A 25,414-nucleotide genomic window follows, 5' to 3' on the forward strand; every position below is an offset into this window, starting at 1 on the left:
GTATGCCTCAATCTTTGATTTTCAACCAAAGATAAAACTGTTTCTTTACCCATACTATAAATATATTAAATACTTTAGGCTTCACAAAAAATTTGGTGAGTGTAATTGCCAAAATAAGCAAGATAATTACAATTGCATTTGGGGGCGCTAATCTGATGACGCAAAATAAGTGCACACATTTTTTCCGAAAATAGAGAAGAATAGAAAATAAAACATAACGGGTTTTCACTCGCGCTTTTCTTTGGTGTGAGAGACATCTCATATGATGATAATGAAATAAAAACAAGTAAGAAAATTCTAGTTGAGAGTGCTCGACTAGATACTACCCTGAACCCAACAAATAAAAATGCTCATTTAGTATGACTGAAATTTCAATTTCGATGTATTCAAAAATATAAATCAAATACCAAACTCATTTAATAAAATATAAAAATATTTTGAAACAATTAAAAAAATTAACATCAGTTGCCATCGATCGGGATTCGAACCGCGACTTCTCGATCGAGCGTCATGCAGCTAACACACTAGGCCACCTCACTTTTGGAAGCTGCGTTGGCAAAATTCAAATAGCGCCATCTACCAAAACTAAACCAAACTAACAGCTGATGTGATTCAAAGAATGTTCTAGAAGAAGTTTGAATGTATGTGTGCACACGTATACGCTGCTGTTGTAGCTGCTGCACGTGCGTTTGTTAATTGGCCAAATATTTGATTATTTTTTTTTATTAAATTTTGGCTGAACGGAATTTAATGAAACTTTCAGCATATGATATACATATTATATTGAATATTTGAGAAATTTAAAAAAAAGAAAAATCATTCACAATTAGCTATAGTGGCATCTGATTTGACTTGAATGTTTTTACTCGATAAAAACATAACGGGATGATTTATCGAATTTTAAAAGCAAACTCGACGTCCGCGCTGTATAAACGGTAATTTAAAAAAAATTGAAGTCTCTAGCTCTTATATCTTCGGAAATCGACGCGTTCAAACATACGGACAGACGGACAGGGCCAAATCGACTCAGCTCGTCGCCCTGATTAAGAATATATATACTTTGTGGGGTCGGCCACGCCTCCTTCTGCCTGTTACATACATTTCAACAAAACCATTATACCCTGATTTCCCATTTTCAATGGGTTCAGGGTATAACAAGTAAGAAACTCATTTAATAAATTCAAACATACGGACAGACGGACAGGGCCAAATCGACTCAGCTCGTCGCCCTGATTAAGAATATATATACTTTGTGGGGTCGGCCACGCCTCCTTCTGCCTGTTACATACATTTCAACAAAACCATTATACCCTGATTTCCCATTTTCAATGGGTTCAGGGTATAACAAGTAAGAAACTCATTTAATAAATTATAAAAATATTTTGAAACAATTAAAAAAGTTAACATCAGCTGCACCGATCGGGATTCGAACCGCGACTTCACGATCGATCGTTATGCAGCTAACACACTACGCCACCTCACTCCTGTGAGAGCGTCACACGAATGAGTCATCGCATTGCGTCTGAGCGAAACAGATGCTAAAGAAAAAAGAGAGTGACGCTCAGAGAGAGACGTGTCTACACAATTTTTTTTGAGTATGATGCGAGAAAGAGAATAAACGAAGAAACGCTCAACTCTCATTTGCAAGCTCTGGTTTATTTACAATCTTATTATACTACAAGTGGTTGTGGTGCTGGCTCGGATGGCGCGCGATGCTTGCGGGACGGCCGTAAAGCATTGCTTCGCAATCATCCTAACATATGTAGAGTTTCGATTGAAAATGAGAAGAAAACAAGTAAGAAAGCTCCAGTCGAGACTGCTCGACTAGGAGATACCCTGAACCCTCCAAGCTGATATTCTAATCATTCTGCACTTCTTTTATGCACACATACATACACATGCATCCACGCTGCGCTTGGGCTGCGCTGCGGTGTGGGCAATATTATGAGAATTTATTTGTCGAATAATTTCTTTTGTAAACATATGATCTTAACGAAACTTTCAGAGTATAATCATATGGTAAATATGTGTGTACATTCCAAAGCACAAGTCTCTAGTACTTGAAATGTACTTTTAGTACTTTTACAAATTGGTGGAGAAGGGGGGGGTGGTATCCAAAATCTGTAAATTACAAAATCTTTGTATCGATTAACTTTATATACAACACAAATTTGAAGATTACAGGTCTAAAAATGTTCAAATTAGGCTAAAAAAAACAAAATCAATTTTTCGATTATTCTCGATAAAAAAGCTATCGGACGATTTATCGAAAAAATAAAGCAAACTCGTACTGCGTATGGTACACACGAGTATGCATGCCAAATTTCAGCTCTCTAGCTCTTATAACTTCTGAGATCGACGCACTCATACGGACGGACGGACGGACGGACGGACGGACGGACGGACGGACGGACGGACAGACGGACAGGGCTATATCGACTCAGCTCGTCACGCTGATCAAGAATATATATACTTTGTGGGGTCTGCCACGCCTCCTTCTGCCCGTTACATACTTTTTCACAAAACCATTATACCCTGATTTCCCATTTTCAATGGGTTCAGGGTATAACAATGCCTGATTGGAATATCAGGTTCAAGGGATTTCAACGTCTAGCAGTTTCGACTAGAGCATCCTTACTTGTTCTCAATTGATCTAAAAAAACATGCCCTCTTCAAATTATTATTAAGCTTCTCTATCAGCTTGTGAAATGGTATACTTCGACATGCATCAAGTTATTGTAAATAATGTTTGTGGAATCCGTAATATTGTGTTTGACAAACAGTCGAAATTGTACATAGTTCAAGGTATCTCCAAGACTGTCACATCTAAATAGGCAGCTCTTATTGAATATATCTACACTGATCTGATAGAAGGGCAGTTAAATTTTATTTATAAAATACATTGTTTGAACATCGCTAGACAGTAAATGGCAGTTGGTCGTCTCAAAAAATTATCGATAATAGCTGTTCGATCGCTGAGATAACCCGATATCTGTTTGTGAATGTTCTAATCATTGTTATTATGATATGAGTCGTGTTGAAAGCTATTTGCAATGTTTCCGACGCGTTTGGCTTCGGCCCTCATTTCTTTCTGTCTTGCCATTTGGTAATTTTCCAGCTGTTCTCTGCTTTTAATTGGTTTTAATGAACTTTCATGTGATTTTATTCAACTGCTGCTTTGGCAATATGCTCGCTCCCTTGTATAATTACAGGGGCCATTGCATTGGCTCCAGACCAGGTTTCGACCGCTCTCCTTTCGCTGCACTCCGTGTAGGGGATCGCCCTGCCTTGGTTGTGCTGAAGTGCGTGGCTTTCATTAATTTTAATGAGTTTTAAAAGTTGTTGCCATTTTTCCCCCACCATCATCACGCTAAGCCTCTATCCCCGAGGTCTTAATGCCCCTCAAGCCACTAACAGGGGCAGACGCTTCTTATTTAATTTTATTTCATTTATACACTTTTTCAGCAAGTTTCGCCAGCATTTTCTGCTTTTCTCTTGTTTTGGCTGTCGTCATTTGTACACAACAGCAACGCCAGAGTTTTATCTATCCCACACACACGCACACACACACAGATGAATATAGTGCACGACATTTGTTTCTATTTCAAGTTGCAAACGAATGACTAGAGACAACATTGCGTATACGAAACAGAGCCTGCCGAGCCAAACCCTCTTTAGATTTGTATGTGTATGTGTTTTTCGTGCTTAAATGACTCACAGCTGCATTTGACTATGTGTGTGTGTTTAATTCAGTTGAAGCTCCTATGTGCTCTAAAAAACTAAAGGGAGGCCAGTGGGGCTAGCCGCCTCTACGACATCTGTTTGCTGAATGCAGGAAAAAATGATATAAAAGGAAACGAGAAACAAGTAAGAAAGCTCTAGTCGAGACTGCTCGACTACGAAATCCCCTGAACTCTTCGAGCAATAGCTATTTCAATAATTTTTCGCTTCTTTCTGCTTATACAAGAAACAAAAATTTATCAAAATTTACCCTCCACCACTATATTCACCTCACCATCACCTTTGTAAAAGCGTATTTCAATTACTAGAGACTTGTGCTTTGGCAAATACATGCATATCCATGTTATAATCATAAACTGAAAGTTTCATTAAGATCGTATTTCCACATGCCCATGCGTGTTTATGCATGTGTGTGTATGTGTTTGTGTATGTGTATGTGTGTATGTGTGTGTGTGTGTATGTATGCCTGTGTGTGCGTGTGTGCGCGTGTGTGTGTGTGTGTTTCTTGTGTAAGCTGAAAGACGCGAAAATTGATTGAAATAGCTATTACTCCAGGGTTCAGGGGATCTCGTAGTCGAGCAGTCTCGACTAGAGCTTTCTTACTTGTTTTTAAGTAATATTACATAGTAGTGCGTAGTGCCGTTTTTTGTTTGAAGTTACTTCAAAAATTCGATTAGGAATGCAATTATAAAGTTGTTCAATATAATTCAAGGATATGGTTGACCAAGCGTGTTCAATACCTTCGATTAACTCGGTCTTTGTACTATAATACTTTCCGGACTCATATACTTTCCTGACCAACCATCCCCAGACGTTTCCAATGATATTAAGGTCGATTGAATATGGTGGCCACTCCATGAGATCAATTTTTTGGCCCTGAATCCAGGACGGATCGGGCGGTCTGATTTGGAGCATTATCATGCTGGAAAATCTAATGCCGGTTTTCAGACAGGTCATAGAAATGCGGAACAGCAGTTTTAAACACAGTGTTATAGTCCTATGCGTTCATGCGCGATGTGAAAAATTGAAGCTGGCAAGTGCTGTAGTAAGATATTGCTACCTATACCAACGCCACACAACCCCCCCCCCCCCCCCTGCAGCGGCTTGGAAACCGTTCCAAATAATGTTCTTCTACGAGTAGGTCATGGATATAATAATTATAGCCATCAGTTCCTTCCAAATTCAATTTTTCTCATCAGAAAAGTCAACATACTGCCATTGGGTAGACCACGTCATGTTCGCCCGGGAAAAATTAATGTGTATTTCTTTTCTCATTCTTTCTGATGTATTTTTTTTTAAATTCTGTTTCTTTAAGTAATTAACTTTCTTAATTGCTCTTTGTACCGTTGATAAGCTCGTCTTAACACCGATTTTATCCCTAATATTGGTGATCGATTCGTGGGAATTCGAAGCTAATGCTCTTCTATTTCCTTCTGAAATCACTTGTTTATTGCCGCTCATATAGTTTTTTCTAAAGTTTTCCCTATTTGTATGAAAATTGCCAATTAGTTTTCTGTTTTTATACCCTGAACCCATTTTCAATGGGAAATCAGGGTATAATGGTTTTGTTGAAATGTATGTAACAGGCAGAAGGAGGCGTGGCAGACCCCACAAAGTATATATATTCTTAATCAGGGCGACGAGCTGAGTTGATTTGTCTGTCTGACTGTCTGTCCGTCCGTCCGTCTGTCCGTATGTTTGAATGCGTCGATTTCCGAAGATATAAGAGCTAGAGACTTCAATTTCTTTTTAAAATAACCGTATATACAGCGCCGACGTCGAGCTTGCTTTTAAAATTCGATAAATCATCCCGTTATGATTTTATCGTGTAAAAACATTCAAGTTCAAGTCAGATGCCACTATAGCTAATTGTGAATGATATCTCATTTTTTTAAATTTCTCAAATATTTAATATAATATCTAGATCATATGCTAAAAGTTTCATTAAATTCCGTTCAGTCAAAAATTTATAAAAGATAATCAAATATTTGGCCAATTAACAAACGCACGTGCAGCAGCTACAACAGCATCGTATGCGTGTGCACACATACATTCAAAATTCTTCTAGAAACATTCGTTGATCACATCAGCTGTTAGTTTCGTTTAGTTTTGGTAGATGGCGCTGCAGCAGTGAATCTATTTGAGTTTTGCCAGCACTACTTGCAGAAGTGAGGTGGCGTAGTGTGTTAGCTGCTTGGCGCTCGATTGAGAAGTTTGGGTTTGAATCCCGATCGATGCAACTGATGTTAATTTTTTTAATTGTTTCAAAATATTTTTATATTTCCATAAATGAATGTTCTATTTAATTTATATTTTTAAATACATCGAAATTTAAATTTTAGCCATACTAAATGAGCATTTTTATTAGTTGGGCTCAGGGTAATATCTAGTCGAGCACTCTCGATTAGAGTTTTCTTACTTGTTTTTCCTGTTTTTCCAGCAATTTTATGGTAGCATAGTCCAGATTCAAAGTATGCCTCAATCTTTGATTTTCAACCAAAGATAAAACTGCTTCTTTACCCATACTATAAATATATTAAATACTTTGAGCTTCACAACAAATTTGGCGAGTGTAATTGCGAAAATAAGCAAGATAATTACAATTGCATTTGGGGGCGCTAATCTGATGACGCAAAATAAGTGCACGCATTCTTTGCGAAAATAAAGAAAATTGAAAATAAAACATAACGGGCTTTCGCTCGCGCTTTTTTTTTTTTTGGTATGACAGACATCTCATATGATTATAAGGAAATCAAAACAAAAACAAGTAAGAAAGCTCTAGTCGAGACTGCTCGACTACGAGATCCCCTGAACCCTTGGAGCAATAGATATTTCAATAATTTTTCGCGTCTTTCAGCTTACACAAGAAACACGCATACACACACACACAGGCACGTACGCACACACAGGCATACATACACACACACGCATACAGACACACACACACTCGCATACATACACAAACGCATACACACACACATACACATACACACACACATACACAAACACATACACATACACACACACATACACAAACACATACACACACAAGCACCCACGCATAAACACGCATGGGCTGCAGTGAGCGCTTACTATGAGAACTTAATTGCTTAATAACTTTTTTTATGGACGTACGATCTTCATGAAACTTTCAGATTATGATTATAACATGGATATGCATGTAATTGCCAAAGCACAAGTCTCTAGTATTTGAAATACGCTTTTTACAAAAGTGAGGGTGAGGGGGTGAATTTAAGGGTGGGGGGTAAATTTTAACAAAAACCGAAATTGTATAAATTGCATGTAAGCATACATTAAAAATTTGGAGACTCTAGCAATAAAGGTGTAGAAGATATAATTTTATAACTGGTTTTCGATAAGGTTTTTTATCGATAAAAAAAGATCGGGATGAGTTATCGAATTTTAATGATAAACTTGATATGCGCGCTGTAATTACGGACATTTGAAAAAAAAATTTGAAGTCTCTAGCTCTTATATCTTCGGAAATCGACGCGTTCATACATACGGACAGACGGACAGACGGACAGACGGACAGACAGACGGACAGGGCCAAATCAACTCAGCTCGTCACCCTGATCAAGAATATATATACTTTGTGGGGTCTGCCACGCCTCCTTCTCCCTGTTACATACATTTCAACAAAACCATTATACCCTGATTTCCCATTGAAAATGGGTTCAGGGTATAAAAACTAGGAAGTTTTGTGTGCATTTCCACAATATTAAATGTACATTATTATGCTTGCGTTCAATTTATTAAATGCTATTTTTAATTTGGTTCTCTTTTCAGGTATGTCTCGAGTACAACCGAAGCCGCGCCTTGACTTTCGTAGCTTTGGGGTAGACGCATTGCGTAATAAAATGTTTGGAGCACACAATTAATGGCTTACACAAATAAACAAATAAGAACGTTGCAGTCGAACGGGTGATTTACCGTTTTAATGATGGGCGCTTCAAGCTCAGTTGACGGGTCTCCATTTCATAGTGGGCGTGGACATATAATTTATAATGAGTCCAAGGTGAGGTAAAATTCAGATGCTTACGCTCCGAAAATGTCAAAGTTACAGAATATTTTTCAATACGTTACGCCCCAAAGAGGCGAAAAAGCTATATTGGTCAATCGATAGAGCTTATAACAGTTTCAGAAAGACAGACGGACAGCAAGACGGGCATTGCATGAAACCCATATATTTTTATCCTTTTGGGAATAAAGTTTGAAGAAGCTCATCATGGGTTTACCAGCGGTGGCAACGCACAGTGGTTGCGCCCATAGGCCAAAAATCAAAAAGTCCATCTCAACCAATTTTGACAAGACCCACACAAATTGTCTCGTAAATGTCCAAACTATTTAATGGCAAACCGTTTTTTTGCGGGAATCTAACGGGATTTTGTAAAAATAGCATTGAAAGCTTCAAAACTGGTTCAATGTTGCAATTTTTCGCAGCGAAGAGAATTTTTTATTACACCAAAAGCAAACTTTAAAGTGGTAAAACGTTTGATTGAGTGGTCAAAATTCAATTATTTAAAATGGAATTTAGAGTTGAAGGTATTTATTATTAATTTATAGCTTAAAAATTATATTAACAAATTAATTTTTTTAGAGAATTTGTTTTGAAAAACTTATTCACTTTTGTGTGTTCTGTAAACGTCTTTTTCATGTTTAGTTACAGTTTTAGTTGTGATCCCACAAAATTCCATGAAATGAAATTTATGTCATCGTGTTTGCCTATAATATTTGTAAGAAATATGTTAAAATTTGCCAAAATTTGCCCATGGATGTATAGTATGTAGTAAATATACTAAGGGCACTTTTAGTTTGCATGGGTAAGTTTTACCCAAAAAAAAAATATATCTCTTGAAGAATAATAGCTAGAGGCTTCACTATTGGATAATTAAGTTACTAGTAACTTCTTCTATCGATGTGCTAAAATAATGGTTACGCCTCTTTAGGGGCGTGGCATATCAAAAAATAGCCTGTGATTTTTTCAGTTTTCTACAGTATTAGAGCAAAACTTAGCTATTAATTGCTGATGGGATGTGAATGAATATTCCGCAGTCGGAACCGTCCGACTGCAACGTTCTTACTTGTTTTCAAGGTTATGTTGCAGTGCGTATTTGCTGTGCTTTGTTTTTGTTATACCCTGAACCCATTGAAAATGGGAAATCAGGGTATAATGGTTTTGTTGAAATGTATGTAACAGGCAGAAGGAGGCGTGGCAGACCCCACAAAGTATATATTCTTGATCAGGGCGACGAGCTGAGTCGATTTGGCCCTGTCCGTCTGTCTGTCTGTCCGTATGTTTGAACGCGTCGATTTCAGAAGATATAAGAGCTAGAGACTTCAAATATTTTTTTAAATATCCGTATATCGAGTTTATAACAAAAAATCGATAACTCATGCCGTTATTTTTTATCAATAAAAAACCTTATTGAAAATCAGTTTTAAAATTATATCTCCTACATCTTTCAATCTAGAGTCACCAAGTTTGTAATGTAGATTTATACCTCCCATCCCTATATCCACCCTCTCACCCATATATTCGTAAAAGACGTATTTCAAATACTAGAGACTTGTGCTTCATCAAATGCATGTATATCCATGTTCTGAAGTTTCATGAAGATCGTATGTCCACAAAAAAAGTTATTAAACAATTAAGTTTTCATAGGAAGCCACCACTGCAGCCAATGCGTGTTAATGCGTGCGTGCGTATCGTGAGTGCGGGTGTGTGTGCATATCAAGTTTTTCTCTATATATCGATAACTACTCCCGATATTTTATTATCGATCAAAAACCTTATCGAAAGCTGGTTATTTAATTATATCTCCTACACCTTTAGAGCTAGAGCTTGCAAATTTTAAATGTAGACTTATATGTTGTATATATAATTTCGATTTTTGCTGTAATTTACCCCCACCCCTATATCCACCCCCTCAACTTCACCTTTGTAAAAGGCGTACTTCAAATACTAGAGACTTGTGCTTTGGCAAATACATGTATATCTATGTTATATTCATAATCTAAATCATCTAATCATCAAGACAGTCCATCCACAAGAAAAGTGATTAAACTATTAAGTTCCCATAGTAAGCCAAAACTGCAGCCAATGCTTATGCGTGAGTAGATATGTCTGTATGTGTTCGTGTATGTGTGCATATGCGAAGAATTATTGACATATAAGTTGCTCGAAGGGTTCAGGGGTCTCGACTAGAGCTTTCTTACTTGTTTTTATACCCTGAACCCATTGAAAATGGGAAATCAGGGTATAATGGTTTTGTGAAAAAGTATGTAACGGGCAGAAGGAGGCGTGGCAGACCCCACAAAGTATATATATTCTTGATCAGCGCGACGAGCTGAGTCGATATAGCCCTGTCCGTTTGTCCGTCCGTCCGGCCGGCCGTCCGTCCGTCCGTATGAGTGCGTCGATCTCAGAAGTTATAAGAGCTAGAGAGCTGAAATTTGGCATGCATACTCGTGAGTACCATACGTAGTACGAGTTTGCTTTATTTTTTCGATAAATCGTCCGATAACTTTTTTATCGAGAATAATCGAAAAATTGATTTTGTTTTTTTTAGCCTAATTTGAACATTTTTGGACATGGAGTCTTCATATTTGCGTTGTATATAAAGTTAATCGATACAAAGATTTTGTAATTTACAGATTTTGAATACCACGCCCCCTTGTCCACCAATTTGTAAAAAACGCATTTCAAATACTAGAGACTTGTGCTTTGGAATGTACACACATATTTACCATATGATTACACTCTGAAAGTTTCATTACAAATAAATTCTCATAATATTGCCCACACTGCAGCGCAGCCCAAGCGCAGTCGCTGCTTACTGCGCAGTTAGCAGAGCGCAGGCTTATGCGTGCGTGTGTTATGTATGTGTGCATAAAAGAAGTGCGGAATGATTAGAGTATCAGCTTAGAGGGTTCAGGGTATCTCCTAGTCGAGCAGTCTCGACTGGAGCGTTCTTACTTGTTTTATTAAGTGTAGAACCTGTACTTCATAAAGAGTACTATAACAACGCAAATCAATGATTATAAGAAGAACCAAACCCTATAAAGAGTTATGAGGATTTCAAATTATGGAGGTCTTATTGATGTCCAATAGTTTGAGCAAAGTCGCTTAAGCCTTCTTAATGGTTTGGCGGGAAGTAGTCCTCTTGCAATTAGGCTGCGGTGTCTAAATAGTCTTTCACTGTACCTGCTTGTGAGCATGCCAATCTGCTCTTCGACAGTATGCAGTCTTAGATCTTTGTGGAGTGTGTTACTACATATGTACGTACCAGAGACAGTTTGTTATCTGTCAAAGTACTCTATTCTGCAGTACTTGTATTCGTTTGTAATTAGATTTGGCAGCAATCCCCCAAATATGTATTCCATAAAACCAAATAGGCAAAATGCAATGAACATATACCGTTCTTTTGCATCTCATCTGCAGTTGCAGCAGTCTATGACGACATTTCTTGGCTGCAGCTGTGAGGTGTGTCCCAAAGGTAAGGCACCTTGTGTGCTTCACCAATCTATGGACCTATTTCACAGTCCCGGGCCCCTTTCGAAAACCAAATTGAAGATCCGGCAATGTATTGCATTGGTTTGTATTGGTAGAGATCCGATTTGCAATAGTCCTCTCTCATAACTTAGACAGAGAAGGTAGGAGACTTTTTGGCCGATGTGACTCTGAATCCGTTTCTGGCTTGCCTGGCTTGTGTATCATTGTAATTGCAGCTAATATCCATTGCTTTGGAAAGACTTGCAGCCTGAGCGATTTTGTGCATTTCCATAGAGAATAGTTGGAATCAATAGTATAGTCCATAGAAGCGAGATTCTGATTGAAGAAATCATTTCTAATTTCCCTTAGGAGGTTACGTAGCTCTCTTGCAGTCGGTCCTAAGGATCTTGAGGTTGAATCGCTCTTCTTCGGAGGCTCCTCTTTCTTATAATTAATTCTTTAGCCGCTCTTGAGAGAACAATGCCATAACCATTCCAGGAGCAGATGGGGTTGACGCAGAAGCAGCTATATATATGTTTTCGGTTGGAGAATCAACGGCCTTCTCAATGTCTTCTCCATAGTTCAGGGTGGGGCTCAGTTCGATGGCGGATTCAAGACGTTGTGTGAACTCCGTGATGTTAGCGCTGTTGTTGCTCAACCGTGGGCTTGGTCTGATGTTGGAGCCATCTACTTGCAGGTTAACAACGAAAGCTATGTAGTCAAAATCAGTATATAGTTGCTTGTGACTCCGATATTCCATGGTAAAGAGCAAAATCGATTCAGCTAGGTGTGTGACTCGACACATATGGATATCTGGTTGGTGATCCCGTAGCGAGAATGCTAGCCCCTCTTGCTCGGCTAGCTCTCGGCCCCTGGGTGAGTTTTACGTGTGTCGCGCATTCCAGTCTTCACCAACCAGATATCTTTGGCCGCTGGAGACAAGTATGTTACTGAAGTGCCTTTCTTCAAGTCTATTCCTTGGCGGACAGTAAATTGCGCTGAATTCCATATCTCCCAGACCTGTGGCAACTTATTTTGAGGATATTTGCATGGATTTCGTTTCCAGAATTCCCTGTGTCAAATGTCAAAGAGAACTCCTGAGTAGTTCTGAGTAGATGGCTTGTAGCTGAATAGAAAGCATATCCATAGATATTTACTGTTTCCCCTCGGCTTTGCCTTATCTCGTTTAGCAGCAGAATGTCCAAATAAGGATCTTGATCGAGTTCAGGGTGAGGTGGAGGCGTTATTGTGGAGCTGATGATTACACGTATTTCCTTCCAGTCCATTGTTTTAGCATATTAGCCATATCGTGAACCATGCTGTCAAGTCGTTCTAATCGTTGGCTGTTTTGCTTGTTTTTTTGTTGTTGTTCTCTTTGTTGCTCTTGGAGCCGTAAGAGAAATTGCTACTGCTGCTGTAGTTGCAACTGCTGTTGCCATTTCAGAAATTGCTGTTGTTCTAGTAATGACTGAACGTCAACTGGATGGTGCTGTTGGTAACTATTACCTTTTGGAGCATATCAATTGATTTGTTTCTGGGGCTGGGGAGGTGCATTGTCGCCACGGGATATTGCAGCATAGGATTTACCTCCAGAATCACTCTAGGATTGCTGGTTTCTTGTGTTTGGTGCTGTTGTCTCTGTTTTAATTGTTGCTGCCACAAATTTGCCTGTTTTTGACTCGTATCGTATCGTATCGGAGTGTTGCTTTATATGGAACTCCTGATACCACCGGCAGCCTTTGTACCCTCACTTCTCTACCTCTCTACCCTCACTTTTTGTTGGCACAGTGTGTTAAATTATAATGTATATTTCATTAATTTCTGGACATGGTCTTATGTTATTAAACAAGCATGAACGTTGCAGACGGGCGTTACCGACTGCGGAATCAGTCATTCACATCCCATCAGAAATTTAGTAGTCTAATACAGTAGAAAATTCAGTTTTTCCCGATTTTCCACGTCCCTACTGGGCGTAGACAACTCATTTTTGGTCAGTTCTTAGAAAAATCTAACGGTACACTAACTGTAAAACTTGAATGCTTGCGCTAAAAAAATGTGAAAATTAAAAAGTATGTTTCGATATGCCACGCCCCTAAAGAGGCGTAAACATTATTTTTCAGTCATCGATATAGGAGGTTACTAGTAACTTAACTATCCAAATGAAGCTTCTAGCTATTATACTCTTAAGTTATGTACAGAGCAACAAATCCATTTTTTTTTAATCCTTAATAATTTCGTTGTGTAGCTCGTCAACAACTATTCTGTAAGGTTTATCTTCTTTTAGTTGATAAGTGTGAAACTAAATCCCAATAGAATAAAAATAATTGATAATGGCTCTATATGTATCACAGTCTTTGGGAAGTATTCGGGCTGTTTCACCTTAATTGACTTTGATGGACACGCTATTTAGGCTAGTTACCTCCTTGATGAGTTCAAAGAGATCATTAAGGTCGGTAATACTAACCACTATTTGCGGTGGCTTTGGGGAACTAAGCTTATTAGCATTAGATGTATTGGCCGTATCGTTAGGATTCATATTGAGAGTATTCTGAAGTACAGCATCAGAAGAGCTATTATTTGCTTCATCAGAGAATCTAGGAGTTTCGTCATCGTAGATTTCACTCGCTTCATCAATGTCCATATCTAGCAAGGCAAGTCTATTGCTAGAGTTTATTGTGCTGGTTGTTGTTGACGTTGATTCTAGTTTTAAGTTTTTGTTAGACCTCTGAAGGCTTGTAAAGGGAGAAGAAAGTTTCTTCCTTTTATTTTTATACCCTGAACCCATTTTCAATGGGAAATCAGGGTATAATGGTTTTGTTAAATGTATGTAACAGGCAGAAGGAGGCGTGGCAGACCCCATAAAGTATATATATTCTTGATCATCTTAAAAACTAATCGAAAACCAGTTATAAATTTATATCTCCTACATTTTTAAAGTTAGAGTCTCCAAATTTTGTATGTATACTTAAATGTATTTTATACAATTTTGGTTTTTGTCAAAATTCACCCCCCACCCCTAAGTCACCCCTCACCCTTACATTTGTAAAAGGCGTATTTCAAATACTAGGGACTTGTGCTTTGGTAAATACATACATATCCATGATATAATCATAATCTGAAAGTTTCATGAAGAAACTACATCCACAAAAAAAGTTATTGAACAATTAAGTTCCCTTAGTAAGCCACCACTGCAGTGCACTGCAGCCAATGCGTGTTTATGCGTGCGTGCGTATCTCTGTGTGTATGCGTGTGTGTGTGTGTGTGTATGATGTGTGTGTGTGTATGATGTGTGTGTATATGCCTGTGTGTGTATGCGTGTGTGTGTGTGTGTGTGTGTGTGTGTGTGTGTGTGTGTGTGTGTGTGTGTGTGTGTGTGTGTGCGTGTGCGTGTCTTGTGTAAGCAGAAAGACGCGAAAAATGATTGAAATAGCTATTGCTCGAAGGGTTCAAGGGATCTCGTAGTCGGGCAGTCTCGACTACAGCTTTTTTACTTGTTCGTAATCAATCTGATTATTACCAAGCTGATAGTTCGAGAATTATTCTCATCCATTTCAATTGGATTATACTGCTAGAAGTGTATTTTGTCTTACTTATTTGCGAAGCAGCATATCAGCTACGCACAGCGTTTATTTCCCCTCTTGTGCAGTGGCGCTCACGAAAAGGGGTAATAAGTTTGGCACTGGTGGGCAGCGAATATATTAGCTGAAGAACTAGAAAGCTGAAATTTGGTATGTACATTCTGTCAAATAAGTACTCGGAAATCTCAAGTATCACACAAACAACTTATCAATCATTTAAATTTATTATATTCCCTTCAAAATAGACCCCTTCTGGGGCAATACCTTTATTCTAACGAAATTCCAATCATCGAAACACTTTTTAAAGCTATATTCTGGGATGGTCCGCCACAAATCTGGTCTTTTGCGACGAACATTCTCTCTCAAACGCCTCATAACGCCAAGATAATATTCTTTATTGACGGTTTGACCCTCCGGTAAGAATTCCGAATGAACAACACCAAGAATTCTTCAGTTGAAGACGTCAAAGGTCGTCCTGAACGTGGTAAATCGTTCACTTCCTCTCGCCCCTCTTTGAACGATTTATACCTAACGTAACCTTGAGTTTTTGGCGTGGCGTGGCTGCTATAAGTTAATTTTATTTTGTTTCAAAGTTGATCTGAGTTAATTTTATTTTAATTCAAAAGTTGATCTTTATTCGTTGAGTTGAAACTTAAGACTAAAACATGCTAGTTGAGGTTGAGAAAATAGTTGGCGTTGGTGGCATTGTCGCTGGCAGCGACAAAGCTTAAGAGTAGCCTGATACTGCCGTTAGAAAGCTGCAGCATCGCCTGATACTGCCGTTGCATTATGCTAAAGCTCCCGCATCGAACGATATTGCCGTTGTTCTGAAAGCTGCAGAGCAACACTAACTCTCAGATAAAGGGTGCTTTTTCTTTTCTGTTATCAATATCTCTTCCTGCCTTAGCGTCTGCTTGTCGTCAAGCAGTTGTAATTGATTATTCCCAGCCAACCACTTCTCATTTTCCGCGATTTACAAAATGATATCTTATTTTAATTAAACTAGGGATACAATTTGGTTCACAGTGGGATTTATGTATTACTAGTTTTAGAATTATGTACAAGATTAGCCATTTTATAAAATATGTTAATGAGTAATTGAATGTCTAAAGTCTTGCTATTTATTAACTCTTAAGTTGCTTTTATGAACGATTTTTCTTGTTTCTGTCAAGATTGTTGACCCTCTGTCTTCCTTGACGAATTCCTTGCCGATAGTTTTGATCCTAATCTGGTAATGCATTTCACAAATATTTCTTGACCTGGTACGTATGTAGCTAAGTATTTCTTTACGTTTCTTGTTGTGATATTCTAGATCGACAAGCTGCTTTTTTTTCTGTCAATAGTGTCTTTCCTGCTTTTTTCGTATTGTTCTGGGTCAGTAGTGGTATTTCGTTCGAAAAACACGTCCAATGGTCTTTTATTCGTTACTGAATGGATTGAGTAGTTATACCCATAAATAGCTCTTTCTAACAATTCTTCATATGTCTGATAATTCTGTTTTGATTTAATACACCTTGTCCTTCCAAAAGGAGTCTGTTCCGTGCAATGGTCCAGAATTATAAAGCAACTTGCGGTCTCTTCGAATAAAAATTCGTACTGTCTTTATTATACACTAGCTGGCCCGGCAAACGTTGCATTGCCCTCTATATTATTTCTAGGTAAAAAATTGTTGAAAGCTATGTTGTTCAGGCTGGGATACACTGATAAATTTATTAATCGGATTTTCATTCAAGCACCTTGTTGTAAACGACATTCTTCGTTTTTTGGTCGGGTGCAAGAACAAATAATGCGGATCGTTTGCCAACACGTGAGCATGCCACGTACAATTGACCATGAGAAAAACACGCATTTTCTAGATTGAGGCCACAAATAGTCAAAGATTGGCCCTGTGACTTGTTGATCGTCATGGCGAAGGCAAGACGAAGCGGGAATTGAATTCGTTTAAATTCAAAGGGCATATCTGTTGAGCTCATCGGAATCCTAGGAATAAGAACTTCCTCATCTTTAAATTTTCCTTTGAGTATCAACGCGTGAATCACATTGCTCATCAGTTTTCTTATCACCAAACGCGTTCCATTGCACAGTTTTGGTTGGTTTAAATTTCTAAGCATGCAAATCATGGAGAATTGCTCTTTTCATAGCTGTGTTCATTTCTTGACGCCGGTCAAGTTGTTCTTCCATATTGCCCATGAAGTATATTTGCAAGAATTTTTGCTGTGCATCTTCAATAGGTTGCAATGATCCAATGCGATGGCAAATCTGGCCTTGAATCTTTAAATTCAAAGCCATAGTTATAGTTATATTTACAAACACTATTTACAGAAATCTAACAAACTACATTATTCAAAATTTTTTTTGGCAGTCATAGAAAATAAAATTTTTAACGTAAATTACCTTAAATATCCGTCTCCAATATTTTCCGCCCCAAATTATGTCATTTGGAAACAGGCATTGTATTTTTGAGTGTTCGCTAGAAAATGTCGTGATTCTAGTGTTTCGCCATAAAGCAGGGAACGCAATGGCTATGGTGACCGCTAATGGCAATGTCACTTTACCACTAAGGCAGCACAAACCGGGCGTTTCACCAGCAAACTTCAATGCGCCACAATGCTAGCAAACAACGTCCATTGGACCAATGCAAACTAAACGATTCAAGCTGTAATCAATGGTGCAATCATATCGAAACGCTGCTCGATTCAAATCAATCCTTGAACCATTTCTTATTGCCATTTCACGGGCTGCCTCTCTTTGAGAAGCACGAATTAAGGCCCTTCTTCCCTGGGTACTAACGCGGAGCCTTTCTCGGGCGATTTCTCGCTCTTCGTCAGATAATTGACTCGCGCTATTCCGTTGCCTAATTGCATTATGGGTCCGCCGGGAAAGATTAGATCTTCTAGGACGCGGCATTTTTATTAATAGTAATACTGCCCTCGCACAAAACCATATAAAACAATCGAGAAATATAAATATAAATAATTTACACAAATTTATGTTTGAGACAAACAAATACCTGAACTTTCGAGATATTTAGCTTTTGTAAAAGTCCAAAAATACAATTTTTAATAATTAACTTATTTTTTTTAATTTCGAATTTTGAATTTTGAATTTTTTATTTATTTTTGATTGTTAGGTTTTAATCTTTTGATTTTTTTTTTATTTTTGCAGATTCTTGATTTGAAATATTTATAAAGTTTAAAAGTCCGAAAATATAAAAAGCCAAAAATACACTTTTTAATAATTACCTTTTTTTTTTTTAATTTCGAATTTTTAATTTTTATTTATTTTTTGAACAGTCAGGTTTTAATCTTTTGATTTTTTGCAGATTTTTGATTTGAAATATTTTTCCTTTTGATTTGAAAATTTTTTTTTTTTTTTTTTTTTTTTTTTTTTTTTTTTTTTTTTGAATAGTCAGGTCTGCTCGAGGTCAGGAGACCGTAGACTGACTGACTACATTTGTTTATTTACTTCTACACTATTGTCAAAACTGTCACTGTTACCAAGCCTACTGGGTATAAAAAAAATTTGAACATTTGGGGAAAAAACCGCGTTTTTCAAGTATTCGGCAAATTTTTTCAGTATTTTTAAGACCCTATACTAAACTCGTTGCGGAGACAAATCCAACAAATCAAAAACCATGAAAATTGGTTCAGCCCAAATCAAGTTATAAGCAGTCTTCACTTTTACACAACTTTCTTTTATATATATAGATATATAAGAACGCAAGCGCAGCTTGCACAGTGAAAGCGCATCTATGCGCAAACAGCGAGCGACACCATCAGAGCGCACTCCCGTGCTCGCGCTCTCAACAACAAATGGCTCTTAATAGTTTACTACTTCAATGTAGAATTCAAGGCAAATGCCTTAACATCTGCTGCGTTGAAACGCCGTAGGACTTCAATAAAATAATGACGACAACAACGCGCACCCTACCATCTCCGCCGGCTATGGCTTCTGTCACCACGCCCAGCATCCACTGTTGTGGAGAAGCATTGTCCGAGCACGACTGCTCCGACCTCGATGTTCTGCCTCTCCTTCGTCCACTTCGACTTCTGCTGGAGGCTGAGAAGGTAGTCCCTTGACCAGTCCCTCCAGAGCCGCCGCTTGATGTTTAATGTCAGCTGCCATCTTTTTAAGTGCGTCAGCTTGACGTCGTCGACTGGCTCGGTGGACACGATTGACAGTGGCGCGAGCGTTGCTCCGATCAGGAAGTGCCCTGGCGTGAGTACTTCGCCGTCGTTAGGGTTGCTGTTGGGAGCGACCATTGGCCGCGAATCGAGCACGGCCTCTACCTCGACCAGCACGGTGACTACCTCGTCCTGGCGCAAGATTGCGCTGCCCATTGCCTTCAGCAGCAAACCCTTCGCGGATTTCACCGCCACTTCCTAAAGGCCGCCGAAATGTGGCGCTCGAGGAGGAATGAAAACAACTTCCATTCCCCGCTCCGCAGCAAACGTTTCCGTATCCGCTGTGTTGCCATGGAAAGTAGCTTTGCGGTGCAGCGTGCGTGCAGCACCCATGAAATTGGTGGCGTTGTCGCAGTATAGCTTCCGAACAAGCCCACGTCGACCAATGAACCTGGATAAACACTTCAAAAAAGAATTCGAGGTTAAATCGGTGACTAATTCGAGATGCACAGCCTTCGAGGTAAAACAAACAAATATGGCAATATACATTTTAACTGGTGATTTACCACGAATTCCCAGCAAAACTAGTATTGGACCACAAAAGTCCACTCCACTGATCTCAAATGGCCTATTTCCATGTAAGCGATCAGCGGGAAGATTACCCATTATTTGGGATAAGAGTTTCGGCTTGTAGCGAAAACAATGTACGCATTTTCTAACTATGTACTTCACTGCAAGCCTCTCGAGCATTGACCAGCCACAACTGCTGACGAAGCAGGCCCATTAGTACCAGTGGATTGGCGTGGCAAGCAAGCGTGGCAGAGCGATGCAAATGCTCCAAATAAAGCGTCACAAAGCGACACTTTTTTGGAAGCAATTAGGGGAATTTGGCAATACGTGCTAGTGGTGCCTTCAATAGACGACCTCCGACTCGTAGCAACCACAACACACGCCTGCCATGCTGATGTGGGTGCAAAAAAGGCGTCAGTTTTTGCAATGACGGTTGCAACCCGATTGATTTCTTTACTTTGTTAATTTCTTCGCTGAATTCGATGTGTTGAATTACAGATATGACTGCAAGGAATGCGAAACTTAATTCAGAAGCTGTAGGAATCAGTGAAGAATGACTCTCTTGTTTTCCATTGATAAAGCGGAACATATATGCAACGATGCGGAGTAGCTTAGAGAATGACGAAGTTGATTCAATAAGTTGTGCGATGGGGTTTGTCACCTCATCGACCGCGATCATAGTAATTGTAGATCTAGCAGCTCAAACTCTTTTGATAAGGTGATTTGTAGGTTGGCTGGTCACAACGTGTCAGAAAGCTTTAAAAATCCTGGTCCGCAAAACCGCAATGAGGTTTTAAGCTGCTCAACTGAACATCCCCGAGATACAATATCTGCTGGGTTATCTTTAGTTGGTACATGCCGCCAAGATACGTTAGTTGTCAACTCTTGGATGGTTGCCACGCGATTAGCAACGAATGTGTTTAAGCTAGATGAATGCATTCGCAGCCAATGATGCACAACCTCCGAGCCTGACCAAAATGTGACTTGATTGATAGGATATTCTTTACTGCATCCCACAAGGTAGCTAACAATTCTGCAGCACATAACTCCAACCGTGGAACAGATTTTGTTTTCAAGGGCGCTACCTTCAATTTGGCGACTAGCAGCCTGGTAGTAATACCCTCATCTGTTTGCATTCTTACGTATAAACAACAACCGTAAGCTCTCGTTGAGGCATCAGCAAATCCATGGATTTGGCATCCTTTTGCTTTGAGTGTGCCAACGTAACGAGGTATATGCAACGAGCTTAAGTTTGAGAAACAGCTAGTTACTGCCTCAAATTATTGCCTCATTTGAACAGGCAATTGGTCATCCCGCCCAAGTTTGTGCAACCACATTTCCTGTAAAAGGACCTTCGCACGAGCTACGATCGGACTTAACAAACCTAAGGGGTCGTATAACCTTGCCACAAATGACAAAACGGATCTTTAGGTCTGTTGAACTTCTACTGGACAGTTCATGGAGTATCTAAAGCTGTCATTCATCGGACTACAAATTAATCCCAATGTTTTTGTGTCCTCTTGATGACCAATGACTATATCGTTTCTAGTTAGTTGTGCTGCGAGTTGCTTACAATTGGACGAGCATTTTGTGAGAGGAAACCCAAACGCTTGAAGAATTGCTATCAAGTCTCGATGCAACAAGCACAATTCTTCAACGCTATCTGCTCCTGTCAACAAGTTATCAACATAGAAATCTTTGGCTAACGATCTTGCAGCAGATGGATGAGTGGAAGCATGCAAGTCACTTAGATGTTTTAAACATCGAATTGCTAAGAATGGAGCAGTCGCTGTCCCAAACGTTACTGATTTAATTGAAAGATTTGTAACGGATCAGTGGGCGTTTCCCTCCACACAATAAGTTGAAAGTTGCGGTGGGACTCGTCAAGCTTAATTTGACGGTACATTTTAGCGATGTCTGCTGTAGCAGCCCAAGGGCAAAGTCGAAATCTTAGCAAAGTCTCCCATAACTGCGGCTGGATGGTCGGACCCACCATGAGTAGATCATTCAGCGACAATTGAGAGGAGGACTTGCTAGATGCATCAAACACTACTCGAAGTTTAGTGGATGCGCTGTGCGGTCTTAGCACGCATTGATATGGGATGAAATAATGCGGCTCTCTCGGAATTTGATTGTCAGTTGGGCTCATGTGACCCAAGGCCAAGTACTCTTTCATAAAGTCAATGTACATTGGCCGAATGTCTTCTTGCTTGCTCATTCTTCTTTCCAAAGCCAGAAAACGTCGCTTGGCTGTGTCATAAGACAATGTGGGCTTGATTTGAATGGCAGCGACACTCTGAACCGACCCGAGGTAGTTTGGCAAATAGTCTCCACAAATGACTTCTCACACAGTTGTTGCTCTGGGGTATACAAATTCGAATTAATTGTATTTGGCTTTTCTTCCAACTCCCAGAATTTGCGAACTATCGAATCTATAGCTATGTCGTCGGCTACGACGCTAATGAAAGTCGACGAACTAGTAGCTGCATTCAATGTTCGGCAGCGACCAGATACAATCCAACCAAAGGCAGTCAATTGCAATTTTGGGCTGTTATCAGATCCCTTAATTTTGCCTTCTCTTAATATATCAAAAAAGATATCAGCACCGAGCAACAAATCAATACGTTGTGTCTTGTGGAACTGAGGATCAGCTAATTGTACGTTCTCAGGTACCTCGATCTCTTCAGTGTGCTTCTCTGGTTGGTACGATGAAATGGAACGTAACACACCAAAGTCTGTTCGGATTTCTAGGTCGTCCGTTCGGGACGCTATCGAAGTTTGAACGCTGTGACGAACAGATGACTGACAATTAGCAATGCCCAACAATTGAATCCCAGAACTTTGCCTTTCTAATTTCAACTGTTTTGCAAGTTCTTCAGTTATTAAATTAACTTGCGAGCCCGAATCTAATGAAGCTCTAGCTAAATGATAAGATCCAGATTGATCTTTAATCTTCACAACTGAAGTTGCCAAAAGAACTTGATCAGAGGCTATCCGTGCGTGATTTACAGATGAAATCTGTGACGAAGTGACACGAGGGACTGCTGATACAACTGCTGAGCTACTTTGAGCCGCCTCAGAGCTGTATGTATGCAGTATGGTATGGTGCGGCTTAGAGCACACACGACAGTGGGCTGATTTGCAAGCAGCCACTGAGTGTCCTGTTTGCAAACAATTTATTCAAAGCGGATAGCTCTTTGCGAACGCAAAACGTTTCTGACAGGGTATTGCTACGAATGACGAGCACGAGTAAATGAAGTGATCATTCTTTTTACAAAACATGCATTTAGGACTCTGTGGCTGACTTGGCAGAGCGACAGCTAGTGAAGTTTTTCCAATTCTTTTCTTACTATCCTGAGCTGCCTTACGACTTGGACCGGATGATTCTTCAGCACTTAAATGCTGATACCGTCTGTTTAAGGCAGCTTCACAATCTTGCCCCAATGGAAGTTTATTGTAGTCAAGATTCTCTTCCTACCTAGAGCGCGTGCCAGTGTTCGCTTTCATCATTACTAAATGGATGAGAATGGCATTCGAAATCTGCTTATCAGATCCTAGCGATAATAGGGACTCGTAAAGGGCACGTACTGAGTCTATCAGCATGCGCAAAAATGACGCTGAAGGTTCAGACATGTGTGGGAGATCAAATAGTTTCGAAATGCTGTTAAAAAATATGAGACCCTGATTGTCGTACACATTTTTTAAAGCAGCTAACGCTTTTGGGTAATTAGCATCTGTCACCTGATATGCCTTGACAGTACCTAATGCTTCCTTCTCAAAAAGTCCGATGAAATTCTTATATTCCGAATATTCACCGCTAAACCTTGGCAACTTTTTATTCGGTAGATTCCTAGAGTGTGACACTGAGCTAATCATCGTAGAGTTAGCGGGACTCTCAATTTTAGGTTGGCTATCACTACCTCGCTTCATTAGAAGTGCCTTTGTTGACACACATAAATCCTCTGACGTTGACCGAGGCACTAAATCTGCGTTAATGTGGTCCAACTCTTGTTGTGTTTTAAAGGCCTTTTCTATGTAGCGGTTCAATATCTCAAGTCGACATTCAATTTCAAATGGCTCTACTGGTTTAGTGTAATCCATCAATGATTTGTTTATGCGAGTTAAATCGTTTGTAACATTTTTGTATGCGGCCAACAGAGCTTCGACACGCTTCGATGATAACTCGTCCATAGACCGATTCTTTCCTCGCTTGCCAGTCATGATGCTATAAGTGATGCTCAGTTGACACCAATTTCAATCGAAACAAATAGAAGTTCAATAAAATATATGACAACAAGCGAAGAGCAACTCAAGAATGTTAACAAATGCGCCCGATCGTAATAAATCTCAATATACAGTGCTTATCATAATTATAGCCCACCCAGCAACTTAAACTTTGAGCCAGTTTTAACAACATATTTAAGGGTTTTCAAAAATAAATTTTACAGCACTTTGTAGACTGGAGCATGTTTAGTAGATTTTATTGAAATTTATGCTCAATTTATGGAAAACTAAGAAAGGACCGTTAACTTTTGCTCTGTGTTAGCATTTTTGCTTGCATTTTTATACCCTGAACCCATTGAAAATGGGAAATCAGGGTATAATGGTTTTGTTGAAATGTATGTAACAGGCAGAAGGAGGCGTGGCAGACCCCACAAAGTATATATATTCTTGATCAGGGCGATGAGCTGAGTCGATATAGCCCTGTCCGTCTGTCCGTCCGTCCGTCCGTATGAGTGCGTCGATCTCAGAAGTTACAAGAGCTAGAAAGCTGAAATTTGGCATGCATACTCGTGTGTACCATACGCAGTACGAGTTTGCTTTATTTTTTCGATAAATCATCCGATAACTTTTTTATCGAGAATAATCGAAAAATTGATTTTGTTTTTTCAGCCTCATTAGAATACTATTAAACCTGGAGACTTCAAATTTGCGTTGTATATGAAGTTAATGGATACAAAGATTTTGTAATTTACAGATTTTGGATACCACGCCCCCTTCGCCCCCAATTTGTAAAAAACGCATTTCAAATACTAGGGACTTGTGCTTTGGAATGTACATACATTTGAACATTATGATTACCCTCTGAAAGTTTCATGAAGATCGTACGTCTACAAAAGAAATTATTTGACAAATAAATTCTCATAATATTGCCCACACTGCAGCGCAGTCCAAGCGCAGTCGCTGCTTACTGCGCAGTTAGCAGAGCGCAGGCTTATGCGTGTGTGTGGATGCATGTGTATGTATGTGTGCATAAAAGAAGTGCAGAATGATTAGAATATCAGCTTAGAGGGTTCAGGGTATCTCCCAGTCGAGCAGTCTCGACTGGAGCCTTCTTACTTGTTGTGTATCATAATTATAGCCCACTGTCGCAAAGTTGAGTTTATTAACTGCGGAACAGACTTTTGGCATTGTAATTTAGATAGTTTTTAAGAGATGCCGCTTGCAAAACAATTATCTTATTATGAAAAGGGCCGTATTTTCTCACTTTTCGAGTCAGGAGAGTCTATTTCGAGTATTTTACGAATTTTAAAAAGAAATCAAAGTGTAATTAACATTTTTTTGGATAACCCCGAAGAATAAGGATCAAGAAAACGTACTGGGTGAAAACCGTTACGAATTGCGCACGATAAACGCAAAATTATTAAGAAAGCCAGCAACAGCCCAACGGCTTGTACAGCTTTAGCCGCATCCATGTCAGCGATGACTGTTTAGCGAGTACTTAAGACCTCAGGAATCATAAATAGGTCTTAACTAACCAAAGCATCCATGTTGCTAAGTCGCCACAAGGTTGCTCGACTTGATTTTGCCGAAAGACATACTGCGACCGATCTGACATACGCGCGTTTGAATCGTCGTCTTTTGGCCTACAGTATATTTATAAA

General features: G+C 39.3%; 1 protein-coding gene, 1 long non-coding RNA gene and 1 pseudogene across 39 annotated transcripts in view; 1 reads left to right on the top strand and 2 right to left on the bottom strand.

Annotated features, from left to right (window-relative positions):
* The window catches only part of X11Lbeta (amyloid-beta A4 precursor protein-binding family A member X11Lbeta), a 154,235-nt gene that overhangs the window by 25,182 nt on the left and 103,639 nt on the right, over positions 1 to 25,414 (top strand). For 5 of the 38 annotated variants that reach the window (XM_089475020.1, XM_089475021.1, XM_089475030.1 and 2 more), the window contains one exon: positions 7,552 to 7,780. The exons of the other annotated variants lie outside the window; for them this stretch is intronic. The gene's annotated coding sequence lies outside the window, so the exon portion shown is untranslated. The remainder of the gene's footprint in view (positions 1 to 7,551; positions 7,781 to 25,414) is intronic. 38 annotated transcript variants of the gene reach the window in all.
* Positions 16,513 to 18,553, bottom strand: LOC149268167 (uncharacterized). The gene is made up of 3 exons (XR_016271186.1): positions 18,078 to 18,553; positions 17,846 to 17,905; positions 16,513 to 17,759 (listed from the first exon to the last, which is right to left on the bottom strand). It is a non-coding gene; the product is annotated as an uncharacterized LOC149268167 (long non-coding RNA).
* Positions 18,762 to 19,352, bottom strand: LOC149268168 (uncharacterized; annotated as a pseudogene).

The sequence above is a fragment of the Drosophila arizonae genome, chromosome X, assembly GCF_054131065.1.
Source record: "Drosophila arizonae isolate 15081-1271.41 chromosome X, UAZ_ARI_1.0, whole genome shotgun sequence".
Lineage (NCBI taxonomy): Eukaryota > Metazoa > Arthropoda > Insecta > Diptera > Drosophilidae > Drosophila > Drosophila arizonae.